Below are 10,596 nucleotides of genomic sequence, written 5' to 3'. Positions count from 1 at the left end.
ATGCTTGTAATAAGGAGTCCCAAGTCAGCGGTCCAAGATTAGCCCCGCTGCTCAAGGACTTTTCAAGGACCCAGGTTCTTTTTGTCTTCTTTTTGTGTCATTCCTGAGCATGTGGCTCACGTCTTCATGGTAGGAAGATGGCCTCTGAACCTCCTGAATGGTGTGAAAATTCCTGGCATAAGGAAGGGAGACAGTTGGAGAGCCAATATGCATGTCTGTCTCTTTCCAGCCGAAGGTTGCTGAGTAAGCAACTAACAGTAGCTGCCACAGTAGTTCTTTTAGATTTGTCTGTGGGTAGAACAATCCCTTAAGCTTGGTACATCTGGCCTTTCCTTTTGAGTGAGACTACACGGGGATGTAGAATGCTAGGTAGACAGCTTTCTTCCATCAGGACTTGGAATTCCTTTATTGTTGTATGATGCATACTTACTATCAATCTGTCTTTTCTCTTGAATGAATTTGAAGATTTTATCTTTGTCTTTGATGTTCTACACTTTCACCACAATGTGGTTGAGGATGTGTTTTGTCTTTTTTTTTTTTAACCTTGTTTGGCTCTTGGTGAGCTCTTGAAATTTGAGAACTTGTATCTTGATTCAAATCTGGAAAATTTTCAACCATTAGCTCCTAGAATATTTGATCTCTCATACTGTTCTTTCTTTCTTTCTTTCTTTCTTTTGTGGTACGCGGGCCTCTCACTGATGTGACCTCTCCTGTTGTGGAGCACAGGCTCCGGATGCGCAGGCTTAGCAGCCATGGCTCATGGACCCAGCCGCTCCGCGGCATGTGGGATCTTCCCAGACCGGGGCACGAACCCGTGTCCCCTGCATCAGCAGGCAGACTCTCAACCACTGCGCCACCAGGGAAGCCCTTAATCTGTCTTTTATTAAAAAGGAGTCTCCAGAGGGAACCAACCCTGCCCACACCTGACCTCAGACTTCTGTCTCCAGAACTGGGAGAGAATGCATTTCCATTGCTTTAAGCCCCCCCAGTTCATGGCCCTTTGTAATGGCAGCCCCATGAAAGCCATACCCCTGTGAGTGCACCAAGCAGTAGTGCCCGGGGCAGAATGCAATGGAGCTCCAGAGTCCAGTAGGGATGGGAGTTGAATCGGGCTTGATCCTAAGGAAAAGGAAGGCTTTGAACAAAGGAGAAGCGTGAGAGAATGGCGAGTTCAGCAGGGTGGGGTGTGTCCATCCGAGAGGCGGTGTTCACTCTGGTGAGTTTTGTGTGCAGAAGCGTGGGGGGATGTTGAGGAGATGGGGCCAGTTCTGCTGCTGGCCTTGGCCTCTCGGCTGGGGGCAGCAAGGGGCCACTGAGCGGCTTTAAGCAGGTGAGGGCAAGATGTGAGTGGCATTTGCCAAGGACCCCTCTACTGCTGGGTGGAGGAGAGTTTGGAGGAGACCGACCTGGAGGCCGGGAGAACCACAGGGGGCAGTCCCCATGGTCCAGAGGACAGAGGGCACCTGAGAGCTCAGCCTGGAGCCTGCTAGGCCGAGAGAATGTGAGGCTGACAGGAAGGACAGAGCCCTTTCAAGACCAAAGAGGGGCCTCGGATTCACACACAGTAGACTTTGCTTCATGCTCAATAACCCAAAGGAAGCGGGAAATGCTACCACAGCAGGAAACCAGGCAGTATGGGAGTGCCCCCGCCCCCAACCTGTTTGAACCATCAGGTGGTTCCCAATGGATCGATCAATCCATCAACTTGTCCCTTTTTTTTTAATCTTTATTGGAGTATAATTGCTTTACAGTGGTGTGTTAGTTTCTGCTTTATAACAAAGTGAATCAGCTATACATATACATATCTCCATATCTCTCTCCCTCCCTCCCACCCTCCCTATCCCACCCCTCTAGGTGGTCACAAAGCACCGAGCTGATCTCCCTGTGCTATGCGGCTGCTTCCCACTAGCTATCTATTTTGTGTTTGGTAGTGTACATATGTCCATGCCACTCTCTCACTTTGTCCCAGCTTACCCTTCCCCCTCCCCATGTCCTCAAGTCCATTCTCTAGTAGGTCTGTGTATTTATTCCCATCTTGCCCCTAGGTTCTTCATGACCATTTTCTTTTTTTAGATTCCATATATATGTGTTAGCATACGGTATTTGTTTTTCTCTTTCTGACTCACTTCACTCTGTATGACACACTCTAGGTCCATCCACCTCACTACAAATAACTCAATTTTGTTTCTTTTTATGGCTGAGTAATATTCCATTGTATATATGTGCCACATCTTCTTTATCCATTCATCCGATGATGGACACTTAGGTTGTTTCCATCTCCTGGCTATTGTAAATAGAGCTGCAATGAACATTTTGGTACATGACTCTTTTTGAATTATGGTTTTCTCAGGATATATGCCCAGTAGTGGGATTGCTGGGTCGTATGGTAGTTCTATTTGTAGTTTTTTAAGGAACCTCCATACTGTTCTCCATAGTGGCTGTACCAATTCACACTCCCACCAGCAGTGCAAGACTCTTCCCTTTTCTCCACACTCTCTCCAGCATTTATTGTTTGTAGATTTTTTGATGATGGCCATTCTGACCGGTGTGAGATGATATCTCATTGTAGTTTTGATTTGCATTTCTCTAATGATTAATGATGTTGAGCATTCTTTCATGCGTTTGTTGGCAATCTGTATATATTCTTTGGAGAAATGTCTCTTTAGGTCTTCTGCCCATTTTTGGATTGGGTTGTTTGTTTTTGTGATATTGAGCTGCATGAGCTGCTTGTAAACCTTGGAGATTAATCCTTTGTCAGTTGCTTCATTTTTTCAAATATTTTCTCCCATTCTGAGGGTTGTCTTTTGGTCTTGTTTATGGTTTCCTTTGCTGTGCAAAAGCTTTTGAGTTTCATTAGGTCCCATTTCTTTATTTTTGTTTTTATTTCCATTTCTCTAGAGGTGGGTCAAAAAGGATCTTGCTGTGATTTATGTCATAGAGTGTTCTGCCTATGTTTTCCTCTAAGAGCTTGATAGTGTCTGGCCTTACATTTAGGTCTTTAATCCATTTTGAGTTTAATTTGTGTATGGTGTTAGGGAGTGTTCTAATTTCATTCTTTTACATGTAGCTGTCCAGTTTTCCCAGAACCACTTATTGAAGGGGCTGTCCTTTCTCCACTGTACATTCATGCCTCCTTTATTATGGTCACCAACTTGTCCCTTTCAGGTGACTGCAGTGGCCTTTCCCTCCACGGGCTGTGATTCTGAGCTCATTGGACCCCAGCTGGGCCAGGACCTTTACAGTCCTTCCCAGTTCCTCAGTAAGCATAATGGAATTCTAGGTACGAGGGACTCAGCCGTTACAGGGATTGAATCTTCTAGGCCGGCTTCCCAGTTCTTACATTCCATTCGGATTGTGCTGTAAGTCCCAGCAGAAAGCAGAATTTTCCAGAGGGGGCAGACTCTTCCCTGGCTGTGCTCCCAAGGCTTCTGTACCTCCTGTACTGCTGAGAGCCCCTGTAGCCAAGGGCAGTGGACTTGTGGTGGCCCCCAAAAGATGTCTACATTCTAATCCCTGGAACCTGTGAATGTGACTTTATATGGCAAAAGGCACCTTGCAGTTGTGCTCGAGTTCAGGACCTTGAGACCGGGAGGCAACTCTGGATGATCTGGGAGTGCCCGAACTGCGATCATGTGAATCCTTATAAGAGGGTGATCTGAGCCACAGAAGCGAGAAGGCAATGTGATGGCAGCAGAGAGTTAGAAGATGCTGCACCGCTGGCTTCAAAGATGGACGAAGGGGCCTCCAACCAAAGATTGCAGGTGCCTCTAGAAGCTGGAAAAGGCCAGAAAATGGATTTTCCCCTAGAGCCTCCAGAGGGGGCACAGGCTTGCTGACACCTCGACTTTGACCCAATGATACTGATTTCAGACTTCTGACTCCCCCGATAGGGGGAGCCTCCTTACCATAGGCTCCTTCTCAGGTCCTGGGAGGGGCACTAGCAATATTGTATTTGTAATTTTATGTTGTTTTTCTTAAACAGGGCCCTCCAAATTGCATAAGCTTTAGGCCCCACAAACCCTGGATGCACCTGTGGCCATACCGAAGCACCCACTGGCACATGGAATGAGACCCGCATGAGTGGCTCACTATGGTCGGCAGAATTCCTACTCTGAGCCCTCTTCTCCACAAGGCCTCAACCTTGGCTGATAAAGACCTGAACAAAACACTAACACATGGTGGGAATGTAAATTGATACAGCCACTATGGAGAACAGTATGGAAGTACCTTAAAAAACTAAAAATAGAATTACCGTATGATCCAACAATCCCACCCCTGGGAATATGCCCAGAGAAAACCATAATTCAAAAAGACACATGCACCCCAATGTCCATTGCAGCTCTAGTTACAATAGCCAGGTCATGGAAGCAACCTAAATGCCCATCGACAGACAAATGGATAAAGAAGATGTGGCACATATATACAATGGAATATTACTCAGCCATAAAAAGGAACGAGCTTGGGTCATTTGTTGAGACATGGATGGATCTAGAGACTGTCATACAGAGTGAAGTAAGTCAGAAGGAGAAAAACAAATATCGTATATTAATGCACATATGTGGAACCTAGAAAAATGGTACAGATGAACCGGTTTGCAGGGCAGAAATAGAGACACAGATGTAGAGAACAAAAGTATGGACACTAAGCGGGGAAAGCGGCAGGGTGGTGGGGGTGGTGGTGTGATGAATTCCCTGATTGGGATTGACATGTATACACTGATGTGTATAAAATTGATGACTAATAAGAACGTGCTATGTAAAAAATAAATTAATTAAATAAATTAAATTTAATGTAAAAATTAAAAAAAAAAAACACTAACACAGTTTCTAACAGCTCTAGTCTGCCTCCCTAGAATGACCCTAGCCTCCTTAGAGTGCTGACCTGAGAAAACTCAAGGCTGCCAAAAGAACTTGAAGTTTGTGCTAGGCCATGCCTAAAGATGGGCCCTGATCTCCCAGCCTCTGTGGGATGGCAGGAGCCTAACTTTGAGAAGCAACAGTTAGCGAAACCATGCAGGTTTCACGTGGACCACCCCCACTTAAAAGTCCCAGTCCCCTCTGTACGGATTGGAGTTGTGTTGAGCTCACACTGGGCTCTTTTCCCCAGTGCAATAGTATATTACTAATTAACATTTGTTCTTGCCACTTTAACTAGGGTTCAGCTTTGATTTTTCTCTGACATACCCCAAGTCCCAGCTCCTGTGTGATGCCCCAGCCTGCAAATCTGATGGGCCACCACGCCCATGACTGGGTTATGTTCTAGGACACAGGTGACTTTAAGAAAGAGAAATTATCCCCATTGGACCTGACCTAATCCCAGGAGCCCTTTAAATCTGGGTCTAGTAGCCAGAGACCAGGAAGTCAGAGATTCAAAGCATGAAAGGGATTCAATGAGAAGGAAATTCTCCTACTGTCTTTGAAGATGGAGGGGGCCATGTAGCATGAATGCAGGCAGTCTCAGCGAGCTGAGAGCAGCTCCCAGCTGACAGCCAGCAAGGAAATGGGGATCTTGTTCCTATAGCCACAAGGAGCTGAACGTAGCCAATGACCTTGATGAGACTCCAGACTAGAAGGCAGCCTGGTGACACCTTGAGTGAAACCTGAGAGACCCTGAGAGAGGACCGAACCACACCATTCCTGGAACTTCTGAGCAATAGGGCTATGAGCTAATAAGCAGGTGTTGGTGAAGGCCACTGAGTTTGTGATAATCTGTTACGCAGCCATAGCTAACTAATACACTTGCCAATCATGATTTGGTCCCTGGCTGAACACAGGGCTGCAGCAGGCTAGCACCCAAGAGAAGGGACTCTGCTCCTTCTCTTCCTGTAGATCATAGCATAAAAGTCACTTCCTCAAGGCCCCTTTTCTGCCCCTTTCCTCCTAGACTGCACTTGGACCCTTTTGGGCTCTCAGGATGCCTGGCATTTTCCTACACAGCACTTTATCACCATTCGTAAGCAGTTGTTTAACTGTGAGGTGACTTTCCTGTGTCTGGACTGTGACATCCATGAGGGCAGGGAACTGGCTGATCTGGGTTCCTGGCTCTGTCTCAGTGCCTAGCAGAGTGCCAGGCACAGAGCTGGTGCTCAAGAAATGGGATGAATGAGCAGCAACGTGGGAGGCAGGGGTGCCGAGGAGGTGGTCAGGGGGCAGCCCCGAAATTCCAGGCAGTGAAGAAGGGGAGCCCTGAAGGGGCTGGGCTGGTGCTCTCTCCCGTCAAGGTCATGGGAGGGCGGAGGAGAGGAGTGGGGGGAGGACAGAATGAGGAGGTGCTTGGCTGTCAGGGAGGGGGCAGGCCCAGGGGCTGCCCACAAGAGCAGGGAACCAAGGGGGGCACAAGCAACAGGGACACTCGAGACGCATCTGACTAGAAGGGCCAGAGTGTATACACAGGCAGAGGAACACAGGTACAGGAAGTGACTCTGTAGATGGGGAGACAAGAGGAGTGTGAGGTGGTGGCCCCTGGAGACACACGTCAGCTGAAGCAGGAGGTGGAGTAGGGGAGGGTGCGGGCTGGAGGAGAGCACAGTGGAAGGTCTGGGGAGGAGCACAAAGGAGACGGTGGAGGGCAGTGCATGGAGCGGGGGGTGGAGGGGAGGCCCAGGGAGCTGGCATCGTAGCACCCACCAGCAAGAGTGGGCGGTGAGGCTGGTGGGCTCAGCTGTAGCCAAGGTTTCCCAATGGATCTCGGGGGTCCCTGGTGGCCCACTCTCGGGCCTCTAGGTGGGGGGGTGGGGCCCACAGGGAGCTGTCCCACTCCCCCACCAAACTCTGAGTTCCACGTCTGTGCCCAGAACTCCTGGCCCAGGCGGGCCAGAGCGGGTGCTCCACAAACTTTGGTGTCCTAGAACGACACCTGCTGTGCGCAGGCAAAGGGCAAGGAGCTGGGGTGTCTGGGGGAACTACACGTTCCCTGCCCTCACGGAGCTCGTGGTCATGAAAGGGAAATAGTCATCCCACCAGGAAAGAAGTGGGGTCATAACATAATGGTTCTGGCAAAGGAAACCTCAGTTTCCCATCGTGTTCCACATTTTGGGTCACGTGTGCCACACGAGGCCTTGGCACGTGTGTCTCACCTCCATGGAACACCCTCCTGCCCCCTACTGCTTGTCCTTCAGGTTTCAGATTCAAGGTCACCTGCTCAGATCGCCTTCCCTGACCCCACCCCTGTTCATCTCTATCTTGTCTGTTCATTTTGGAGCACTTCTCCCAGTCCATTCTTTTCTATCGTGGGAGTGGGATCTTCCATGAATGTCCACCTCCCTGAGTCTGTCCTCTGGGCTTTCATGTGCCCCAAGACCTAGCCTGGCATGGGCCGGGCCTCAACGACCACTGGCAGAATAAGTGAAGGGAGGGGTTGTAAAGATGAAATGAGGTGAGCTGTGGAAAGGTGCCCAGCACAGCATCTGCTACAAAGTGCTTTTGGCATTTCTTTGAACCATGAGATCCGAACAGAATGTAAGTTTCGGAAACTTGGTAACCAAAGCAGTGGAGTTGAGAGCGTTTCCCGTCAGGCGGGCTTTGATCACTTGGCCACGTGGCTACAGAGGTTGCCTCCAGCCCTTCCTGGGAGACCCTGGCCTGAGTCATGGAGCTCTCTAAGTTAGAACACATGTTTCCGTCAGCTGAGCTGCTGCTCAAGGACAGATCTTGTCACCACTGGCCACTCTCCCAGACCCTGCCCTTGGAGCTGTGCTCACTGACTGAGGAGCAGTTCTCAACCTCGAGCCCTGAAATAGGAGTCACCAAGGCACGGCTTCTGGAAATGACTCCTTCGGGTGGAAGAGGGGTCAGCTGGGCTCTGAGAGGTCCCCAAGGGAGGCTCTCAGGCCAGCAGGTGAGACAGAAGTGGCCCATGAGGTCACAGGCAGTAACCGAGGCAAGGCAGGAGATCCCTGGAGAGGGAGCTGTGGCAGGGCGGGCTTCAGAGTCTGGGGTCCCAAATGTGGAGAGACAACCCTGCCTGGGAAGGAGAGGGCACGGACGGCCACTGAGGATGCTAGCATGCCAGGAGCAAAATGTATCTGCGGGCTCCTCTGTGCCACCTTCTTTCTGGTTGGGGCGCTCAGAGACACAAATAGAAGGCAGTGGCACTTCTCACTACATCTCTGCTCCCGAGGGCCCCTCAGAGACCCCATCACCCGCCCTCACCTAGGAGGGGGACTTGAAACAGGCCTTCAAGGCCTCAAGCAGGACCCAGGGCCCCAGGAGCACTGAGGAGGCCCCTCTCTCAGTCCCTCTTTCCTGGTGCTGCAGCTTCGGGCCTGCCACCCTGTATGGTTCACGTCATCTTGAGAAACATGTCCTGCTTTCAGCACCAGAGAAATGGCTGCCCCCGCCCATGTGTCCTAAGTTGAATCAGAGTGGAGGGAGGCCCGTATGACATCTGAGTGTTGTCAGAAGCGTGCATTTTTGAGGACTCACTAACCCAGCATGGCTACCTGTGCTTTCTCACTGACGAGGATGGATGTGAAGCCACCCGAGAGCTGGTGTTACACCTAATGTTTCCTTTTGTCCTGGTGGCCTTTTTTAAAAATGTCACTGCTGTGGGACCCCATTACCCCAGTTCAAACACCTGGCACCGCCTTGGGATAGACAGCAGAAGGGACATGGACTTGCTGTCCCGAGTTCTGACATCAACAGCAACAGTAGGAGTGTGTGGAGTCCGCCCCCTCCCCACACCAGCTCCCCCAACGTGGACCACACATACGCACACCTACCCCAGTCCCCAAGCCCTCCTTGATCGTGGCCAGGCTCATGCCCAGGCGGTCCTCTTGCCCTCCTTCCTGCCTGTGTTCTCTTTCCACCCTTTTCTCCCCGAGGCCAACAGCCAGTCCCCTCCATGGGGCTGGGGGTAGGGCAGACAGTGCGAGGTGACATTCACCTTCATGAAGACCTCAGCCCATGGGGCTGCAGGGCTCCAAGGCTCCGGACCTGAGCTCAGACTCACAGACTGCATGGTGGTCCCAGGCCCACGATTACCAAAACAGAGGGAGCACTGCCTCCTGGCTCTGATTTCAGGGGGCCAGATATGAGAGACATGAGCTAGGAGGTGACTGACAATTGGCCTTGGGCCTAAAAATTAGGAACAGGATCAAATCTTAAGCTACAAGGTTTTGTTCTAGAACCTCTGTTCATCAGAGCTATTCCGTCTGAGACCCACCAACGGTGGGCGGCTGCCTGGGTCCCACAGTGAGCTTGACTTGGGCAGCGCGGAGCTTGTTTACAAAGGGCAAGGTGACTTGTGTGGGTTTGCAGACTGAACTAAGCCCCTGAAGCCAGGTCATGTAGAACGATCCTGTTGTGACACATTGGTTTACCAGTGGCACCACGTGCCTGGCTGGCTCTGGCAAATTACTTACGTCAAACTTACAAGGGCCTCTGCACCTCTTAAGGACGTGGGTTCCAGACTCCACCAGGGTAAAGCCTATTTCACGGTGCAGGGTAACCACGCGCCTGCAACAAAGAAGCTTAGCTCGGCAGGCAGGGAACTAGCACTCTGCAGGTGGTTTTCCTCGCAAATCCCATCTCCCGTGTCAGATGAGTACTCTGCTGTTGCCGTGGTGAATTGGTATTATACTGTGACCTTGATTCTGAGCAGAAATGTACGTTGCCTTGACCATGATTAGACAAAACTGGTTGTCTAGGAAACAGCACAGTTCTGAGAACAGGAAGGGCTAGATCATTCTTAGCTTTGACTGGAAGCCGCACAGGGTTACGTTGTACCCAGTGAGGTCTCGGCTTTCCTCAGGGGCCTCTTGGCTTCGTGTTTGTGTGTGTGACACAGAGAGAGGGAGAGAGAGGGGTGGGGAGAGAGACAGAGGCAGACGGAAAAGAGGGTAGCGCTAGCATCCCTCTGTACCCTGGGAAGTTTCAAGCCAAGACAAGCCTCTGCAGCTGTTGTTTGGAAGTGAAGGGGGCTTGCAGCACCCTGTCCCATCTCTTACTGGGAGGCTGCTGGGGAGGGGAGCAATACTTCTCGATACTTCTGGCCTCCTGCCCATTCCCTATCACTCAACACAGCTCCAGAGCTGGGGAGGCATTGCACCAGGGGAGGCCCCTACCGGGCTCTGGGACACAACCGTTTCCCATAGAGGGTGCCTGTCTCCATCTATGAGAAGCTCCCCCACATGCTCACACTCACACACACACACACACACACACACACACACACACTGCGCCAAGGACTGATAGATGTACCTTTTGGGGACTTGAATCTGTTTCTTTCCCCACCTGAACCACGCATGCTACTCAGAGCTGGCTTCCCAGGCCAGCCATGAAAGCCACCCTGACCTAGAAAGCAGCCTTGGAGGATGGATGCTACCAGCCTGTGGGCACAGATGCCAGTGTGGCAGGGGAGGCAGTTTCCAGCAGGGCACACTGAGTGAGGACCCGGCAGAGGCTGCGTGCAGGGTGGTGTCCTCCTCAACCTGTGCCCTTCCCTCTCCCAACACGAGAGCGGCCCAGGTTAGGAGCACATCCCCTGCCCGCTGATGGACACACCTGCCGACCAGTAACTCCCATCCAGTTGCCCAGGCTGAAAACCTCCCCATCATCCTCTCTCTTCCTCAACCACAAGGCCACGCCCCTCTCCAGT

This window comes from Mesoplodon bidens (assembly GCF_964165515.1).
Source record: "Mesoplodon bidens genome assembly, chromosome: X".
NCBI lineage: Eukaryota > Metazoa > Chordata > Mammalia > Artiodactyla > Ziphiidae > Mesoplodon > Mesoplodon bidens.
Note: the sequence above shows the minus strand (reverse complement) of the source record.